Source organism: Manis pentadactyla, chromosome 10, assembly GCF_030020395.1.
Source record: "Manis pentadactyla isolate mManPen7 chromosome 10, mManPen7.hap1, whole genome shotgun sequence".
Lineage (NCBI taxonomy): Eukaryota > Metazoa > Chordata > Mammalia > Pholidota > Manidae > Manis > Manis pentadactyla.
Genome location: NC_080028.1, coordinates 34,432,308 through 34,454,206, shown reverse-complemented (window position 1 = coordinate 34,454,206; position 21,899 = coordinate 34,432,308). Strand labels below are relative to the sequence as shown.

Genomic DNA, 21,899 nt, shown 5'->3' with positions numbered 1-21,899 from the left:
ATTAAGTTCTTAAAATAAGACAGCAGCAATGAGGTTTGTGACGCTGATTGACTCTCCCTTTCATGAACGACTCCTCTGCAGCACAAGGTGCTATTTGATAGCATTTCACCCACAGTAGAACTTCTTTCAAAATTAGAGTTAATCCTCTCAAACTCTGCCTCTGCTTCATCAACTAAATTTATGGAATATTCTAAATTGTTTCTTGTTATTTCAACAATTGTCACAGAATCTTTACCAGGAGTAGTTTCCATGTCAAAAAACCACTTTCTCTGCTCATCCATAAGAAGCAACTCCTCATCCTTCAATTTTTACCATGAGAGTCAGCAAGTCAGTCACATCTTCAAGCCCCACTTCCAGCTCTAGTCCTTTTGCTATTTCTACCTCACCTGCAGTTCTTTCCACACAGTAGCTGCACAGCATAATAAACCAAAGTGCAGTACAAGGAGACATGCAAATTATATAATAAAATTCTTTAAGTAAAACAGCTAATATTAATCGAACACTTAGTAGGTACTATGCTAAATACCTTACATTTATCGTCTAATTTGATCTACTCAATAACACTGTGAGGTAAGTATAATCATGTCCACTTTACCCATGAGGGAAGTAAGGTACAGGAAGGTTAAATAATTTGTCTGTGGTCATAAAGCCAGTAAGCAGTGCAAACATGATTCAAACCATATTAGTCAGACTAGATAGTCTACACTTTTAATCCCTATGTTAACACCTCCATGTGCTGGGGCGTCAGGTCCTCCAACATCAGTTTTGTAATCTCAATTGAATGCGAGAGAAAACTGAGACTCAGAAAAATTAAGCAACCTGCCCAAGTTCACACAGTCTATAATTGGGCTTTCTCCAAAACTCAAGCCATTTCTAAGTATATGGTATTTCTCGTTTGATATAACTGTGGCTCTCACCGTTTTCACGGGAGATCTCCAGGGCAAGAAAAAGCCTCTTGACACAGAACAGATTCTCAATAGATAGCTGTGGAATAAAGAGAACATATGGAAAAAGAGCTAGTCTATATTTTTAACTTCACAATGATGGTCAAAGGAATCTGCTCATGCTGGAGACTGAGCTGCCACAAGCCTGCAATTCTGGAAACTAATAGGGAAGCAAGTCAGGGGAATCATCTTACATGTAGTTCAGGATACAGACCCCAGAAGGTATCTGTGGGCTGAATATCTTTGTATCGGGAAACAGGCATCCTCATAATCTGCTGGTACAAGTGCCAACTGGAGTGAACTTTTCATGGGGCAACCTGGCGATGCTTCTCAAAAACCTTACACACACACACGCACACACATACCCTTCTGTCCCAATAACGGCTCTTCTAAGAATCTGTGTTAAGGAAAAGATTGGAAACAACCTAAACATTCAGTAATACAAGAGTAATTATGGTGTAGTCACAGAATGGGCTGATATGCAGTCTTGATTGATATTGCTTTTTATTATTGTTTTAGATAAAGATCATGATATAAACCAAAAAATAAAACCAGTTACAAGGCAGTTCACAGAAAAAGAAATGCAAGTGGCCAGTAGGGATATGAAAGGATAGCTAATCTCATTCAGAATGTAAAGTGATGCAAATGAAAGCAAGAAAACATTTTTCACTATGTTATTGGCCAAGAGTTGCCCAGTGGATAGGGTAACAGGCACTCTTAATGCACACAGTTGTTGAAAGTATAGATTGGAACACATCTGGGGGGAAATCTGGCAATATCAATTCTATTTTTAATATACATACCCCCTTTTTTCATCTAGCAATATTACTCCTAGCAATTTTACTTTGTCCTATAGAAATACATATATATACAGATACGTTCATTACAGCACCAACTGTGTTAGCAAAAAACTTGGAAACAAGTTAAATGTTCATCAATAGCCAAATGATTAAATAAATGTTAGAACATTCATAGAACATTCATACAGTGAAACATAGGCACACCTTTAGTGATGTCAACCTTGATGTGCTATTTTGCAAAGGTGTTTATATTTGTCAGGGTGCAGCCAAGAACACAAAACTCACATTGGATAATCAAAGGAATTTAATACAGGAATTAATTACAAAAGTTTAGAGGCAAACTACTTTATATGCAGAGGGTGGGGATCCAAGGACACAGGCAGCTTTCAGGCGAGGCACAGGCAGGCAGGGAGTTGGGAGGCCAGAGTCAAGTTTCCTCTGTCCAAGGCCATTTCTTCTACTCTCCCTGCCTTTCTTTGTGTACAACTTCACTCTCTGTAGACCAACTTTCTACTCTTTTCCAAGCCTATTGCTGCACGAGCCCTAGGCCAAGCATTGGGAATTGCTGAAGATAATCCGAGGAGATAATCTGATTGATCTAGAGTGGGTTAAACTTCTGTCCAAATCCAATCATCTCTAGGAAGGGGGAAGGGCCAGAGAGTTCACCTCTGTAAGTGAGGTTTGCCTTTCTCACCAGAGCAGCCTTGGCTGAGGAGATCCTGTACTATTGGAAACATGGGAAATTGGATTGGTACCGCTGCCGTCTAAGGTAGGGAATTCATAGTGGGCAGAAGATCAGAAAGGAAGAGGGTCACTTAAGTTTTGGACATATTCAATTGAGATGCCAATAGAACATCCAAATACATTATCTAGGAGGGAACTGAATATAGAGTCCAGAGATCAGCATGGAAATTCAAACTGGAAATCTGGGGCTGGGACAATCAGCATAAAACAGTATTTGAAACCATGAGTAAGAAAAAAAATGCTGGCTCAAGATAGAATCCTAAAGAATAAAAAATATTTATGGGATAAACAGAGGAAGAGGAAAAGCTAAAAGAAATGGAGAAAAATTGGACAAAAGAACTGATGAAAATATTTAAAAAATCTTAGAGAGGGGACAGAGAGAGTAAGTTTCAAGGGAAAGGAAGTGGTCAATTCTATTAAATTACAATAACCCCTGCAAACTGCCCGGTGGAATATGGCCCCAAGGATTCTGATGATATGGGCATCAGAGTGAAGGAAGGATGAGTTTAGGTTAGGAAATGGACTCCTTATTTTTTAATGCTTTGCAGTCACTCATGAAACAGGGAGGTGCCACGCCTTGGTGAGGTAAAATAGAAGAAGTCAGTCTGTGTTTATGCTTCACACTTCTGCGAACCTCTTTTGCACAGGGTAATTTGGACTAACCTAGTCAGCTCTAGACATTTACAAAGGCCCAATATTAGGTTTTTACTCTGAATTCACAGAGCAAATCTGAGAGCTCCTCCCTCTGGGGGTTGGTGATTCCAGAATATTCCTATCATGAAACATTAGAAGGCTCGGTCACCTGCGGCCCTGGGGTGCCATGTGGTCTTCTGCCTGTTTTAGTATGGCCTGTGAACTAAAGATGTTTCTTACATTTTTCAAAGTTTGACAAAAAGTCACATGAAGGATAACACTTTGTGATGTGAAAATTACACGACATTCAAATTTTACTTTCTTAGACACATTGTCTAAAACAGAGTGCCCATTTGTTTAGGAATGGCTGCTTTTGTGCTACAATAGGAGAATTGAGTAGCAGTGGCAGAATGTATAGCCCACAAAGCCTAAAGTAGTTACTACCTGGCCCTTTTCAAAACACATTTGCAGACCTCTACTCTAGAATATTGGACAGTGCAGACCTGGGACTTCAGGTTGCTCTTAGAGAGATAAAAATAGCTTAGCTCTGGAGGGCAGAGTCAAGATGGTGGCGTGAGTAGTTCAGTGGAAATCTCCTCCCAAAAACAAATATACTTATGAAAATACAATAAATACAACTATTCCGAAAAGAGACACCAGTGGATACAGTACAACAGCCAGGCTACATCTACATCTGCGAGAACTCAACATCACACGAAGGGGGTAAGATACAAGCTGCGGCCAGCAGGACCCAAATGCCCCCCTAACCCAGAATCGGGCGTGAAGAAAGGAGTCAGAACGGGGAGGGAGTGAAAGCCCAGGACTGCTAAACCAGCAGCTCTAGAAATCCGCACCTGGAGCGCAGACACACAGTGCACGGGGTGTTGGATACTAGAGAAACAGAAAAGCAAAACCTACGGGCACGTCCCCGGAACCGGTACCCCTGAGACAAAAGAAAAGCGAGTGCTTTTTGCAAGTCTTAAAGAGACAGGGACCCCACAAGTGGACTAAGTCGTCCCAGCACACTTAGCCAGCAGCTGGGAATCCTGGGGAAATTTAGGCGCCCTAACCCCCTGGGCAGCAGCATACCTCTGAAGCCCCTCATAGCAATAAGCAACCCGCCAGTCATTTCCCCAACTGGCACGGACCCCAACACACCGGCCCAGTAGTGGGAGACCAGGAGTGGCAGCATCAGAGGGGACCGGGAGCGGCCCACGCAAGCCCGCCGCGGCGGTGACCAAGCAGCCCGGGAGCAGCCCATGTGTGCCAACAGCGGCGGTGCCAGAGGGGCACAGGAGAGGCCCGTGTGCACCTGCGGCAGCGGCAGAGGGGCTTGAGTGCGGCCTGCGTGCACCAGCAGTGGCACCAGAGAGGCCCAGGAGTGGCCTGTGGGAGCCGGCGGCGGAGTGGCCCAGGAGCAGCCGTGCCCCCAGCAGCCACCCAGAATCCCAGTCTGACACACACCGCCCGGGCCAGACCCAAAGGCTGCTGCCAGCACACAGCTGCCAGGCAGGGGTGCCGCTTTTGTAGGGGGAGCGCACCCGGCATGCCTGCCACTCCCCGCATGGCTCTAAGCTGCTCTGATGGAGACCCTGTCCACAGCAGCTTAGGGGATTAACCCGGTGGCTGCTCCAGGAGTGTGGGTAACCGACACAGGCAGCGGAGAAGAGAAAGGCGTCCAGCAAGCAGGAAAGGACTTTCTTCTCCCAGCTGACATAACTGCTACCTGCCTACAGCCACCGCTATCACCATGAAAAGACAGAAGAATTTAGTCCAGTCCAAAATAGTCCACACAACCCCTGAGAAAGGACCTGCGGAGATAGACCTAACTAGTCTCCGTGAGAAGGAATTCAAAATAAAAATCATAAACAAGCTGATGGATCTGCAGAGAAATATGCAAGAGCTAAGGGAGCAAGTACAGAGGGAGACTACAGAAATAAAACAATCTCTGGAAGCACTTAAAAGCAGAATGCACGGGATGCAAGAGGCCATTAACGGAATAGAAACCAGAGAACAGGAACGCGTAGAAGCTGATGCATAGAGCGATAAAAGGATCTCCAGAAATGAAACAATATTAAGAAAACTGTGTGACCAATCCAAAAGAAACAATACCTGCATTATAGGGCTACCAGAAGAAAAAGAGAGAGAAAAAGGGATAGAACGTGTCTTTGAAGAAATAATTGCTGAAAAATTCCCCAAACTGGGGGAGGAAATAGTTGCTCAGACTATGGAAGTACACAGAACTTCCAACAGAAGGGACCCAAGGAGGACAACACCAAGACACATAATAATTAAAATGGCAAAGATCAAGGACAAGGACAGAGTATTAAAGGCAGCCAGAGAGAGCAAAAAGGTCACCTACAAAGGAAAATCCATCAGGCTATCATCAGACTTCTCAACAGAAACCTTAGAGGCCAGAAGAGAATGGCATGTTATATTTAATACAATGAAACAAAAGGGCCTTGAAATAAGGAAACTGTAACCAGCATGATTATCATTTAAATATGAAGGAGGGATTAAACAATTTCCAGACAAGCAAAAGTTGAGGGAATTTGCCTCCCACAAACCACCTCTACGGGGTATTTAAGAGGGACTGCTCTAGATGGAAACACTCCTAAAAAAGAGCACAGAACAAAACACCCAACATATGAAGAATGGAGGAGGAGGAATGAGAAGGAGAGAAATAAAGAATCATCAAACAGTGTTTATAATAGCTTAATAAGCGAGTTTAGTTAGACAGTAAGATAGTACAGAAACTAACCATGAAACTTTGGTAACCACAAACTTGAAGCCGCAATGGCAATAAGTACATATCTTCACCCTAAATGTAAATGGACTGAAAGCACCAATCAAAAGACACAGAGTAATAGAATGGATAAAAAAGCAAGACCCATCTATATGCTGCTTAAAAGAGACTCGCCTCAAACCCAAAGACATGCACAGATTAAAAGTCAAGAGATGGAAAAAGATATTTCATGCAAACAACAGGGAGAAAAAAGCAGGTGTTGCAGTACTAGTATCAGACAAAATAGACTTCAAAACAAAGAAAGTAACAAGAGATAAAGAAGGACATTACATAATGATAAAGGGCTCAGTCCAACAAGAGGTTATAACTATTATAAATATATATGCACCCAACACAGGAGCACCAGCATATGTGAAACAAATACTAACAGACCTAAGGGGGGAAATAGACTGCAGTGCATTCATTTTAGGAGACTTCAACACATCACTCACCCCAAAGGATAGATCCACCAGGCAGAAAATAAGTAAGGACACGGAAACACTGAATAACACAGTAGAACAGATGGACCTAATAGACATCTATAGAACTCTACATCCAAAAGCAACAGGACACACATTCTTCTCAAGTGCACATGGAACATTCTCCAGAATAGACCACATGCTAGGCCACAAAAAGAGCCTCAGTAAATTCAAAAGATTGAAATCCTACCAACCAACTTTTCAGACCACAAAGGTATAAAATTAGAAATAAATTGTACCAAGAAAGCAAAAAGGCTCACAAACACATGGAGGCTTAAATACATGCTCCTAAATAATCAATGGATCAATGACCAAATTAAAATGGAGATCCAGCAATATATGGAAACAAATGACAACAACAACACAAAGCCCCAACTTCTGTCAGACGCAGCGAATGCAGTCTTAAGAGGAAAGTATATAACAATCCAGGCATATTTAAAGAAGGAAGAACAACCCCAAATGAATAGCCTAATGTCACAATTATCGAAACTGGAAAAAGAAGAATAAATGAGGCCTAGGGTCAGCAGAGGGAGAGACATAATAAAGATCAGAGAAGAAATAAATAAAATTGAGAAGAATAAAACAATAGAAAAAAATCAATGAAACCAACAGCTAGTTCTTTGAGAAAATAAACAAAATAGAAAAGCCTCTAGCCAGACTTATTAAGAGAAAAAGAGAATCAACACACATCAACAGAATCAGAAACGAGAAAGGAAAAATCACAACAGACCCCACAGAAATACAAAGAATTATTAGAGAATACTATGAAAACCTATATGCTACCAAGCTGGAAAACCTAGGACAAATGGACAACTTCCTAGAAAAATACAACCTTCCAAGACTGACCCAGAAAGAAACAGAAAGTCTAAACAGACCAATTACCAGCAACAAAATTGAAGTGGTAATCAAAAAACTACCCAAGAACAAAACCCCCGGGCCAGATGGATTTACTTGGTATTTTATCAGACATACAAAGAAGACATAATACCCATTCTCCTTAAAGTTTTCCAAGAAATAGAAGAGGAGGGAATACTCCCAAACTCATTCTATGAAGCTAATATCACCCTAATACCAAAACCAGGAAAGGACCCCACCAAAAAAGAAAACTACAGACCAATATCCCTGATGAATGTAGATGCAAAAATATGCAACAAAATATTAGCAAACTGAATTCAAAAATACATCAAAAGGATCATACACCATGACCAAGTGGGATTCATCCCAGGGATACAAGAATGGTACAACATTCGAAAATCCATGAACATCATCCATCACATCAACAAAAAGGACAAAAACCACATGATCATCTCCATAGATGCTGAAAAAGCATTCAACAAAATTCAACATTTATTCATGATAAAAACTCTCAACAAAATGGGTATAGAGGGCAAGGACCTCAACATAAATAATAAAGGCCATATATGATAAACCCACAGCTAACATACTGAACAGTGAGAGGTTGAAAGCTTTTCCTCTAAGATTGGGAACAAGACAGGGATGCCCACAATCCCCACTGTTGTTCAACATAGTAGTGGAGGTTCTAGCCACGGCAATTAGACAAAACAAAGAAATACAAGGAATCCAGATTGGTAAAGAAGAAGTTAAACTGTCACTATTTGCAGAGGACATGATATTGTACATAAAAAAAACCTAAAGATTGCACTCCAAAACTACTAGAACTAATATCTGAATTCAGCAAAGTTGCAGAATACAAAATTAATACACAGAAATCTATTGCACTCCTATACACAAACGATGAACTAGCAGAAAGAGAAATAAGAACAATTCCATTCACGATTGCATCAAAAAGAATTAAATACCTAGGACTAACCCTAACCAAGGAAGTGAAAGATCTATACCCTGAAAACTACAAGACATTCTTGAGATAAATTAAAGAAGACACTAATAAATGGAAATTCATCCCATGCTCTTGGCTAGGAAGAATTAATATTGTCAAAATGGCCATCCTTCCTAAAGCAATCTACAGTTTCAATGCAATCCCTATCAAAATACCGACAGCATTCTTCAATGAGCTGGAGTAAATAGTTCTAAAATTCATAAGGAACCACAAAATCCCCAAATAGCCAAAGCAATCCTGATAAGCAAGAATACAGCAGGGGGGATCTCACTTCCCAACTTTAAGCTCTACTACAGAAAGCCACAGTAATCAAGACAATATGGTACTCTCACAAGAACAGACCCATAGACGAGTGGAACAGAATAGAGTGGCCAGATATTAAACCAAACACCTATGGTCAATTAATATACGATAAAGGAGCCATGGATATACAACAGGGAAATGACAGCCTCCTCAACAGCTGGTGTTGGCAAAACTGGACAGCTACATGTAAGAGAATGAAACTGCATTACTATCTAACTCCATACACAAAAGTAAACTTGAAATGGATCAAAGACCTGAATGTAAGTCATGAAACCATAAAACTCTAAGAAAAACACATAGGCAAAAATGTCTTGAATATAAACATGAGCTACTTCTTCATGAACATATCTCCTTAGGCAAGGGAAACGAAAGCAAAAATGAACAAGTGGGACTATATCAAACTATAAAGCTTCTGTACAGCAAAGGACACCATCAGTAGAACAAAAAGGCATCCTACAGTATGGGAGAATGTATTCATAAATGACATACCCGATAAGGGGTTGACATTCAAAATATATAAAGAGCTCACACACCTCAACAAACAAAAAAGCAAATAATCCAATTAGAAAATGGCAGAGGATCTGAACAGATACTTCTCCAGAGAAGAAATTCAGATGGCCAACAGGCACATGAAAAGATGCTCCACATCGCTAATCATCAGAGAAATGCAAATTAAAACCACAATGAGATATCACCTCACACAAATAGGATAGGCACCATCCAAAAGACAAACAACGACAAATGTTGGCAAGGATGTGGAGAAAGGGGAACCCTCCTACACTGCTGGTGGGAATGTAAATAAGTTCAAGCATTGTAGAAAGCAATATGGAGGTTCATCAAAAAACTCAAAATAGAAGTACCATTTGACCCAGGAATTCCACTCCTAGGAATTTACCCTAAGAATGCAGGATCACAGATTCAAAAAGACATATGAACCCCTAAGTTTATCGCAGCACTATTTACAATAGCCAAGAAATGGAAACAACCTAAGTGTCCATCAGTTGTTGAATGTATAAAGAAGATGTGGTACATATACACAATGGAGTATTATTCAGCCATAAGAAGAAAATAAATCCTACCATTTGCAACAACATGGATCAAGCTAGAGGGTATTATGCTCATTGAAATAAGCCAGGTGGAGAAAGACAAGTATCAAATGATTTCACTCATCTGTGGAGTATAAGAACAAAGAAAAAACTGAAGGAACAAAACAGCAGCAGACTCACAGATCCCAAGAATGGACTAATAGTTACCAAAGGGAAAGGGACTGGGGAGGATGGGTGGGAAGGGAGGGATAGGGGAATAGGGGGCATTACGATTAGCATACATAATGTAGGGGTGGGCATGGGGATGGCAGTATAGCACAGAGAAGAGAAGTAGTGACTCTACAGCATCTTACTACACTTAGGGATAGTGACTATAATCTATAATGGGGTATGTGGTGGGGACTCCATAATGGGGGGAATCTAATAACCACAGTGTTGCTCATGTAATTGTGTATTAATGATACCAAAATAAAAAAAATAATTATATATATATATATAAACTGTAGGGTTTTGTTAAAGGTGAACTTCAACTTACCTAGATCTGGCCATTAATATTCATAGCCTCTGCTGCAGCATCAGGAGTTTAATCATACTTCAAAATACCATGTTTTCTTTGCTGACTTTACCTAGAAATAGTAGAAAGAAGTTGAGAATTTTTTAATCTCTTTTAAAGTAATAATTTTCCTTATAAGACTTCTGGCTACACTGTTAGTTCAGTTAATTTATTTAAACAAATTCTGTAAGTCTAAAAATTGGATTAAAATTTAATACATAAGACCTATTTTTAAAATTAGTATGATATATACATGTTATCATTAACATGGCCTTTTCAAACTAAAACACAAAAATGTTATAGTTTAAGTTCTATGATGCCTGGCTATCCAGACCTTTAGAAGTCATTGATTCTGGCTTCTCCACTATAGCTTTGATAGTGCACAACTCACTTTTCTATACTTAGCTCCTCAGCCATAAAAAGGGAGGCTAGACTAAATTGCCTCCAAGTCTACCTTTCAGCTTTAAAATCTCATTTTATCCAGTGCAGGCCTGATTCTCCATCTCTAGTCACTTTTCTTTTTTTTTCTTTTTTTTTTTTTTAGTTTTTTTTTTTTTATTGAAGGGTAGTTGACAACAGTATTACATTACATTAGTTTCAGGTGTACAACACAGTGATTCAACATTTATATACATGATAATTCTAGGTACCAGCTATCACCATACCAAGTTGTTACAATATTTTGACTATATTCCTTATGCTATACATTACATCCCGGTTACTTATTTATTTTACAATTGGAAGTGTGTTTATATATATATATATATATATATATATATATATAGTGAGGGCATCTCTCATATTTATTGATCAAATAGTTGTTAACCACAATAAATTTCTGTATAGGAGAGTCAATACTCAATGCACAATCATTAATCCACCCCAAGCCTAATTTTCGTCAGTCTCCAATCTTCTGATGCATAACGAACAAATTCTTACATGGAGAACAAATTCTTACGTAGTGAATAAGTTACATGGTGAACAGTGCAAGGGCAGTCATCACAGAAGCTTTCGGTTTTGTTCATGCATTATGAACTATACACAGTCAGTTCAAATATGAATATTCATTTGATTTTTAAACTTGATTTACATGTGGATACCACATTTCTCTATTATTATTATTTTTAATAAAATGCTGAAGTGGTAGATAGATACGAGATAAAGGTAGAAAACAGAGTTTAGTGTTGTAAGAGAGCAAATGTAGATGATCAGGTGTGTGCCTGTAGACTATGTGTTAATCCGAGCTAGACGAGGGCAATAAACATCCATGTATGCAGAAGATTTCTCTCAGAACATGAGGGGGGAGGTTCTAAGCCTCACCTCTGCTGATCCCCATTTTCTCACCAGATGGCCCCCTGCGACTGTGCCTGTCTTAGGTTGTTCCTCCCTTGAGGAATCTTACCCGTCTCTGGCTAACCAGTCATCTTCCGGGGCCATACAGGGAAATGTGAAGTTGGTAAGTGAGAGGGAAGCCTTATTGTTTGAAAAGGTTAGCTTTTTACTTCTTTGCATCTTTATGCCCTGTGGCTTCTATGCCCAGCATTTGTCTTGAGGTGTCTTTACCACTTGGAAGAATTATGATACTCGGTAAATTCAACATGTGGCACGAGTTCTATTTAAAGGTTGTGATTAGGTAGGAAGAAGAAAAGCTATAGAAGTAGCAGGCAGAAGAAAACCTGGGAAGATTGATTATTTCTTTGACATATCTTCTTGTAGAGTAACTTCAGCATGGATAGGTTTTAAACTACTAATTAAATTGTGCACACACATTAACATAATAGGAGTATAGTTACCTAACCAAAGCATACCTGTAACTACCAGCCATCTCCAGTGAAACCAAGAAAACCAGTTAGGCACCTTAGGCATTTGTGAAAACTTATCTATGTCTAGTCACTTTTCTTAAACCTCACTGTCACTCCTCCCAAAGAGTGGACTCTTTAGAATCTACCCTCTATGCCTTCCTTCCACAAGGTGCCCCAGAATGAAATCAGAGGGGTCATCAGAAAACAATTGGTGCAAACAAGCTTTCCACACAATCACAGGATAATGATATAAATTACAGCAATAAATTACAACCTAGAATTTCAAGAGATTTTAATACACTTTTTAGAAGTTTTCTGGCCCATTTATTCACTTGTACAAGGAAAAAATATTACAGCACATAAAAAAATCAAACTCACTCAAACATAGACATTAACATCTACTGAATAGCTATACTATACCAGACATTATGTTAGGGGTTTTGCAAATTATTTTAATCTATATTAACTAAAGTTAACAAATATGACTGATCAAAAAGAACACTTACAAAACCATGAACCCACAAGCAATCAAAATTCTCACTTCTGGACTTCAAACCCAAACATAAAGCCAGCAGTTCAGCCAGTTGTTTGTGCCCTTGTAAGCTGCTGCTATACCCCAGGTGGGCAGCAACCCAATGCCTCTTCCTTAGCACAGCCTCTGTCCTCCAGAAGATACACATACATTGTGCTTTGTCTCTGGCTCGTAAAACTGTCCAGCTAAATCTACCAAAAACCATTTCTCTTATGTGCACACACATCCTCTGTCTGTCCATGTCTCTCTTCTAAGAGATTTTAGTCAGATACTCAGGAAAATCTCTTTTCCTCTCTTTACTCATTCCACTTACAAGCATCTCACAACCACCATTATGAAATGAGTTTAATCACAGTAAATATAATTAAGAGAAGTGAGAGTGATCTTTTATCTAGGAAAGTCTTAAGTCTTGAAAGGAAACATTAAAGAATCAGCGTACCCACCTAAAAAGCTTTAGAAAATGATAATAGCCTCCATTAGAATCTCTGGAAACTTTCTATTCTGTCCCATCTTCAGACATTTTATTTTTCCCATTTTTTAATCTAGTAAAATAAATATGACATCTTTTAAGTGTATATTTCAGTAGTATTAATATATTCAATATTGTTGTGAACCAATATCTGTAACTTCTCTAGATCTTGCAAAACTCTATACCTATTAACAACTCATTTCTCCTCCCCCCAAATCCTGGCAACTGCCATTCTACCTATCTTTATGGGTTTGACTACTTGAGATACTTCATGTGAGTGAGATCAGATAGTACAATTGGCCCTTGAACAACATGGGTTTAACAACATGGGTTTGAACTACATGGGTCTATTTGTCTCTGGCTTGTAAAACTGTCCAGCTGACTCTACCAAAAACCATTTCTCTTATGTGCACACACATCGTCTATCTGACCATGTCTTTCTTCTAAGAGATTTTAGCCAGATAACTCAGGAAAATCTTTGTGACAATTTGAAAAAAAAAAACATTTTTCTCTAGCTCATTTATATACTGTGACAATACAGTATATAATACATACAATATATAAAATAAGTGTTAATCTACTGTTTATGTTATGAATAAAGCCTCTGTTCAACATAAGCTATTTAGTAGTTAAGTTTTGGGGGAGTCAAGTTATTCTCACATTTTTAACTGCACGAGAGCTGGCACACCTAACCCGTGTTGCTCAAGGATCAGATTTATTTACCTTTCTGTGCCTGCCTTACTCACTTACCATACGGTCTTCAAAGTTCACCTATGCTGTAACTTGTCAGGATTTCTTTTCTTTTAAAGGCTGAATAATATTCCACTGCACGTAAATACCAAATTTTGCTAATCCATTCACTGTTGATGGACATTTATCTACCTTTCGGCTCTTGTAAATAATGCTACTATGAACATAGATGTATACATACCTCTTTGAGAACCTGCTTCTAATTCTTTTGGCTTTAGACTCAAAGTGGTATTACTGATCATGTGGTAATTCTATTTTTTGAAGAACCACCATATTGTTTTCAACCGCAGCTGCACCATTTATGGTCCTACCAGCATTGCACAGGGTGCCAATTTCTTCACATCCTCTCCAACACTTGTTTTCTGGGTTTTTTGGTATTAGCTATCCTAATGGATGTGAGGTGATACCTCACTAGATTTTATTTGCCATTTCCCTCATGATTAGTGATGTCGAGCATCTTTTCATGTGCTTATTAGCCATTTGTATATATTCTTTGAAGAAATGTCTACTCAAGTCCTTGGCCCATTTTCTGAATCGGGTTGGTTTTTGTTGCTGGATTTTAGAAGTTCTTTTTATGTTCTGGATATTGATACTATATCAAATATGATTTTTTAATATTTTCTCCCATTCCATGGGTTGCCTTTTCACTCTGACTTTTGATGTATAAACTTTATTTTTCAGTAAGTCCAATTTGTCTATATGCTTTGTATTGCCTGTGCCTTTGGTGTCATATCCAAGAAAGCATTGCCAAACCCAATGCCATGAATCTTTTATCCTATATTTTCTTCTAAGAATTTTGTTTTGTATCACTGATTAACACATTTGAGTTAATCACATTTGATTAACTCAAAATGATTTGACTTAATTTTTGTAAATGCTGTAAAGAAAAGGATCCAGGTTTATTCTTTTGCATGTGGATATCTAGTTTTTCCCAGCACCATTTGTTGAAAAGACTGTCTTTTCCCCCATTGAATGGTCCTGGCAACCTTGTCAAAATTTATTTAACTGTATATGTGTGTTTATTTCTGGGTTCTTTATTCTGATCCACTGGTCTATAAATCTGCCTTTATGCCAGTACCACACAGTTTTTATTACTGTAGCTTTGTATTAACTTGACATCAGGAAGTGAGTCATCCACTTTGTTCTTTTTCAAGACTGTTGTCTCTTTGAATAGTACTGACATTTTAACATTACATCTTCTAATCTATGAACACGTGATGTGTTATTTATGTCTTCTTTAATTTCCTTCAGCAATGTTTTAGTTTCCACTGTATCTTTCACCTCTTTAATTCCCAAGTATTTTATTCTTTTCTGATGCTACTGTAAATGAAATTTTTTATAATTTCCTTTGCAGATAACTCATTATTCATGTAATAAACTTTTGTGTGTTGACTCTGTATCCTACTGCTTTGCTTCATTCATTTATTAGTTCTGTATTTCTTGTGTGTAAAATCTTAAGGGTTTTCTACATATACAACCATATTATCTGCAAACAGATTATTTTACTTCGTCCTTTCCAGCACAGATGCCCTGTTTCTTTTGCTGAACTAACTGCTCTGGCTAGAAACTCTAGTACTATTTTGAATAAAAATGGTGAAAGCAGGCACTCTTGCCTTGTTCCTGATCTTAGAAGAAAACCTTTCAGTCTTTCACTATTGAGTATGACATTCACTATGGGTTTTTCATGTGTGGCTTTTATTGTGTTGAGGGAGTCTCCTTCTACTCCTAGTTTTTTTAGTGTTTTATGGTGAAAAGATGTTGAATTTTCCAAATGTTTTTTTCTGCATCAACTGAGATGGTCATGTGGTTTTTAATCCTCCATTCTGTTACAGGCATACCTCTTACTGTGCTTCACTTTATTGCACTTTTTTTTTAAAACAAATTGAAGATTTGGGGCAACCCTGCAAAGAGCAAGTCCTGATCAGTCGACAGCCATCACCACACTGAGGCAACACCCTCCACAATCAAAAGGATGATGACTCACTGAAAGCTCCGGGAATGATCAGACTTTTTTAGCAACAAAGTTTTTTTGATTAAGTTATGTACTTAAAAAAAAAAAAAAAGACATAATGCTATTTCACATTTAATAGACTACGGTGTAGTATACACATAACTTTTATATGCACTGGGAAACCAAAAAATTCACTTGGCATCATTGCTATATTTGCTTTACTGCAATGATCTGTGACCAACCCTGCACACTCTCAGGTATGCCTGTAATGTGATGTGTTACACTGCCTGATTTTTCTATGTTGTACCATCCTTGTATTCCAAGAACAAATCATACTTTTTCATGGTGTATAATCCTTTAAATATGTAGCTGGATTTGGTTTGCTAGTATTTTGGTGAGGATTTTTGAATCAATAATAATAAGGGCTATTGATCTGTAGTTTTCTTATAGTGTCTCTGTCTGACTTTGGTATCAGGGTAATGTTGGCCTCACAAAATGAATTAGGAGGTGTTTCCTCCTCTTAAGCTTTTTTTGGTTAAAGTTTGAGAAGGGTTGATACCAGTTCTTCTTTAAATGTTTGATAGAATTCAGCAATGTAGCCAAGCCTTTTCTTGTCAGGAGATTTTTTGATTATTCATTCAATCTCCTTACTAGCTACAGGTCTATCCAGATATCCTATCACTTTGTGATTTAGTCTTGGTAGAGTCTGTTTTTAGGGATTTGTCCATTTCATCTAGAGTGTCCAATTTGTTGGCACACACTTGTTCATAAGTACTGTCTTACAATCTTTTTTATTTTGGTATAAATCTTTGATTTCAGTTGAGTCTCCCCTCTTTCATTCTTAGTCCATTTAGCTAAACATTTGTCAACTCTGTTGATCTTTTCACACAACCAACCTTCAGTTTCATTGATTTTCTCTTGTTTTCCTAGTCTCTATTTCATTTACCTCTCCTCTAAACTTCATTATTTTCTTCCTTCTGGTAGACTTAGTTTTAGTTTGTTCTTCTTCCTTAAGTTACAGCTAAATTGTTGATTTGAGGTCTTTCTTGCTTTAATGTAAGCATTTATAGCTATAAATTTGCCCCTTAGCACTGCTTTCTGTGTGTCCCATAAATTTTGGCATGTGGTGTTTTCATTTTTCTCTAAAGTATTACCTAATTTCCCTTGTGATTTTTGATACATTGGTTGTTTAAGTGTATTGCTTAGTTCCCAAAACTTTGTGAATTTTCCAGTTTGCCTTCTGTTGTTGCTTTCTAACTTCAGCCCCTTGTTGAAAAAGATACTTTGTATGATACCTATCTCTGTAAATCTAATGAGACTTAATTAATGGCCTAACATATGATCTATCCTGGAAAATATTCCATGTGCACTTGAGAAAAATATGTATGGTATTATTGTTGTGTGGAGTGTTTTGTATATATGTGTTAGATCTAGTTGGTCTATTGTGTTGAGTCCACCATTTCCTTACTTATATTTTGTCTGGTTATTCTATCTATTATCGTGAGTAGGGTATTGGAAATCTCCAACTATTACTGCAGATTTATCTATTTCTCCCTTCAATTCCGTCAGTGTTTGCTTTGTGTATTTTGAGGATCTGTCATTAGGAACATAAATGTTTACAATTGTATCTTCTTGCTCTTGATAATATTATTAATGCATAATGTTCTTTGTCTTTTTTAAATTTAAAGCCTGTTTTTTCTAGTATTAGTATAGCTTCTCCTATCCTTTTTTTGGTTACTACTAAATGCATGTAGTATCTTTTTCCATCTTTTCACTTTCAATCTGTTTGTGTGTTTGGATCTCAAGTGAATCTCTTATAGACAGCCTACAGTTGGATCACATGCTTTTATCCATTCTGTTGAATTGTCTTTTGATTGGAGAGTTTAGTCTGTTTACATTTGAAGTTATTACTGATAAGGAGGGACTTCTCTCATTTCACTATTTGTTTTCTATATGCCTTAGTCTTTTTTTGTTACCTCATTTCCTGTATTACTGTCTTCTTTTTAGTTCATTTCTTCTTTACTAAACTGTTAAAATTCCTTTTTCATTTCCCTTTGTGTATATTCTATAGATATTTTCTTTGTGGTTACCATAGGGATTATATTTCATATCCTAAAGTTGTAACAGTCCAATTTGAATTTATACCAGCTTCACACCAATAACATAGAAACTCTGCCCCTTTACAGCTCTATCCACACTCCTTCAATTATTGATGTCACAAAATTATGTTTTACAGTGTGCCTCAAAACAAACAATTCTTTAAATGTATTAGTCTCTCAAGTTACACAAAAAACAAGAGTTGCAAACCAAAGTTACAATATTAGTTTTTAGACTGTTTTTTTTCCTTTAAATATATTATTCTCTTAAATTATGCATATGCAGAAAACAAAAAATGTAGATACAAATCTTTGTTACAAGAGTACTAGCTTTCAAAATTCACCTTATATTTACCTTTAATGGGATCTTTCTTTCTCCACAAGGCTTCAAGTTACTGCCTAGTATCCCTTCCTTTCACCCTACAGGACTTCCTGGCCCATTTATTGCAGGGCATGTCTAGAGGTAATGTACTCCTTCAGCTTCTGTTTATCTGGGAATATCTTAATTTCTCCCTCACTTTTGAAGGACAGTTTTGCTGGATGTCGGATTCTTGGCTGACACTTTCTTTTAGTACTTTGAATATATCAGACCACGGCTGTGTGGCCTCCAGAGTTTCTGACGAGCAATTTGCTGATAATCTTATTGAGGATCTCTTGTATGTGATGATTCGATTGTCTCTTACTGCTTTCAAGATTCCTTGTCTTTGGTTTTTGGAAGTTGGATTATGGGTCTTGATGTGTGTCTCATTAAGTTAATCTTACTTCGAGCACAATGAGCTCCTTGGATGTTTATATTCATATCTTTTACCAAATCTTTTCCCCATTATTTCTTCAAATATTCTCTGTCCCTTTCTCTTTCTTCTCCTTCTAGGACTCCACAATACGAACACTGGTCCACTGCATAGTGTCTTATAGATAACCTTAGGCTGTTCATTTTTCTTCAATGTTTACTCTTTCTGTTCCTAAGACTCGATCATTTCCAATGTGCTGTCTTCAACTTTCTGATTCTTTGTTCTGCCTTTGAATCCTTCTACCGAATTTTTCATTTGTTATTGTACTTTTCAGCCCCAGAATTTCTATTCCGTTTCCTTTTGTTGAAATTTCTTTTGTTCATACATCATTTTCTTGACTTTTCCCACATCCTCTTTTAGTTCCCAAGTATCTTGAAAACAGTTGTTTTAAAGTTTTTGTCTAATGTATCTGTCATCAGGTCTTTTTTCAGGAGAACAGGAGTAGTTTCTGTAGATTTTTTTCCCCTTTGAATGGGCCATACTTTCCTATTTCTTCGTAGGCTTTGTGATTTTTTTGTTGAAAACTGGGCATTTGAATCTAATAATGTGGTAATTCTGGATATCAGATTCTCCTCCTTCCACAGGGTTTGCTGGTTTTGTTATTGTTTTTATTTTTATTTTTTGATTGCTGTAGGCTGTCTCTGTGCCAATGATCAGCCTGGGATGTAAACTTAAGGTCTTCTGAAGTTTTATTCTGAGTCTTTTGATGGGCATGTGTGGTCACTTTCTAATTTTGTCTGTGTATGCAGTTGGTTTTCAAATGTCCTAGTCTTTAATGTCTGGCTCCCCGCAGGGCAAAAAGAGCAAAATGAATAGGCAGAAGAGGGTGCTAACTAGCCCTTTAAAAATCCTAGCAGTCTCTTCAGCTGGAGGGACAGGGGCTTGCAACAATGGGTGCCCATCTTTTCGTATTCTGTGATCGGAAACAATAGTCAGTGATATTTGGAGGAAAGGGTCTTTTTTGCCTACCCTGGTTCCCACAAGTTATCTGTAAGCTGCACAGGCCTAGGAGTACAGGATGGGCAGTTGTTACTGTGCTAAGAGCTGAAATTGACCAAAATTAATCACAACTTATATCCAAACCTTCTCCTGGTAGTTCCAAGTCTTTAGTAACTCTGGAGTTCCAAAACAGTTACATCAGTGCAATTCCTGTCTAGGTGGGGAAACAGACTCCTGATGCTTCCTATTCCACCATCTTCCCAGAATCCTCTTTCCAAGGATCAATATATATTCAGTTCTATTCTTTTCATTACTTTATTAGCACTGCCAAAGTCTGTGGAGTTTTTGCTTACTCGTACTGTTTTTCAGTGCAAATATCCAACATGTCAGTTGTATCAAGGATTAAAAGACTTTATGTGCCTCACTTAAAAGGATAATTTCTACAAGAAAACACTTTCAGAGCTCAGAATAACTGACATACCACAGCACTCCTGGACTGAACATAACCCAACAGACTGCAGGTGTCCTGCGTTTGACTTTGAACATGAATGCCTTAGATACTTTCCATGACTTAACTCTCTCTGCTTGCTTCTCACTAGTGGAAGGCTTAGAACAAAAGGTGATCACAGGAGGAAATGAGAGGGAAGAGGCAGTTAAAGTCACTATATGGAGCTGTAATCTTCTACAAAATGGATATTTTCCTACAAAATAGGTACACACACAAATATATACACATATGTACATAAAATACATACATGTATATCACCATCAAACATGATTCTATACTCAAGAAAACAATCATTTTTCCAGGAAAAACAACAGGAAGCTAAAAAATTACATTAAGTACTGTCTACTAACACCCTCTTTTTCTGTAGCAAATTGATTTTAAAGCCCTTACTGCAAGCCAGATATAAATTCATTTGGATTATCGCAATCCATACAGCCATCCTATGACATAGGTACTATCACTATTTCTGTATTCCAAATGAGGAAACCAAGGCTTGAAGAGGTTGCACAGGTTTTCCAAGGTCAATACCTGATGAAAGGAAGAGAGAATTAAATTCAGATCTGACTTCAAAGCCCAAGCTCTTATTAACACATGTAAAAAGCTTAAAATGGTACCTAGCATATAGTAAGCAATTAGAAAACATTAACTACTGAAACAGTACAATAATTTATCTTAAAACAATGTTGTGTTTTTTGTGCCTTTGACAGTAGGTCGACCTTTCTGTGCCTATATTTCCTCATTTATAAGATCAGGACACCTATTTCACAGTTATTATGGAAACCACATAAATTCAGGCTATAAAGACATTTAGAAAAATACATAAGAGTTTAAAAAGGCAAGGCACTATTGTATCACCATTACACGTAAAATCTCTCTTGTACCACAAAGGAGGCTTTTGCACTGTAAGCACAGGCGCCTAGAACTTACTGCACCATCCTCATAACAAGTTACATTAATAAACTTAGTAAAGCTGTACTAAATTATTCCAATATGATTCTTACCGAATGACAAGCAAAGAAAACAATGAACTCTATTCACGAGTGTGATTATAAATTTGGTGCTTAGGAAGCTATATTTGCTCTTTCAGTTCACTAGCATTGAGGGTGAATTTGGGTTATACACCAGCAGTTCTGTTCAAATACAGCCAGGACAAAATACCTATAGTTAGAAGTATAGCAGTGTAACTCTAAATTCTGGGCACAGCTAACTGCCATATTTACTTATATTAAAAATGAAGAGAATAGCATTCCAAAACCCTGTTCTTTGTGTCAATGGTCTGGTTGTCAATTTTAAACCTTGGTAAGTCTTTTTTATTGATATGTATTAGTTTTATGTTTATTTTTAATACTGCTACGGTTTTGGTTTCTTTTTAATCATTCTGAAGAGTTAAAAAATAAAATAAAAAGCTGGTGAGGGAGATTTCTCAGTCGATTCCGCTAGTCACCAAAATCAGAACTATTCTGTGAAAACTAAGGATGCTTGGAACAGCCTTCTTGTAGTTGAAAATTTTAAGTACACATATACACACAAAACCAAAAAAGTACCCAACTATTTTTAAGTGTGTATCCATGAATATAGCTTTATCTGCATATTCCTAAACCTATTTTTCTTCCTTTAGGATTTTTATCCTAAGGGTAATGTTGGTGAACCCCTTTGTAGTCCATAACCATTCACACTCCCATTTTTAACTCTCCAAAAAAAATCCGTTACTTACAAATCACTTCAATATCTGGTACTTTATTTTCTGGAAACACTTTATGTCTAATCTAAATTCCTTATAGTGAAATTTAAACTTGATTCCTCTCATTTCTATTTTCTCTGTAAAAGACAAGTAAAACCAGGATGCTCAAAAAAGATTAAGCCCATGCCTAGGTATATTTAAACTGTCATCATTCCTAAATCTAAAATACTAATAA

The 21,899-nt window shown here is 37.6% G+C and overlaps 1 long non-coding RNA gene across 3 annotated transcripts in view; it reads right to left on the bottom strand.

The window, feature by feature from the left end:
- LOC130679008 (uncharacterized) overlaps window positions 1–20,586 on the bottom strand; it is a 39,346-nt gene extending 18,760 nt beyond the window's left edge. For 2 of the 3 annotated variants that reach the window (XR_008992005.1, XR_008992006.1), the window contains exons 1-2: window positions 20,374–20,586; window positions 10,128–10,218 (exon numbers count right to left, since the gene is read on the bottom strand). This is a non-coding gene — a long non-coding RNA (uncharacterized LOC130679008). Of the gene's footprint in view, window positions 1–916; window positions 985–10,127; window positions 10,219–20,373 lie in introns of those variants that run through there. The other variant, XR_008992004.1, reaches the window with a different exon arrangement.
- Between the last annotated feature and the right edge of the window lie 1,313 nt (window positions 20,587–21,899).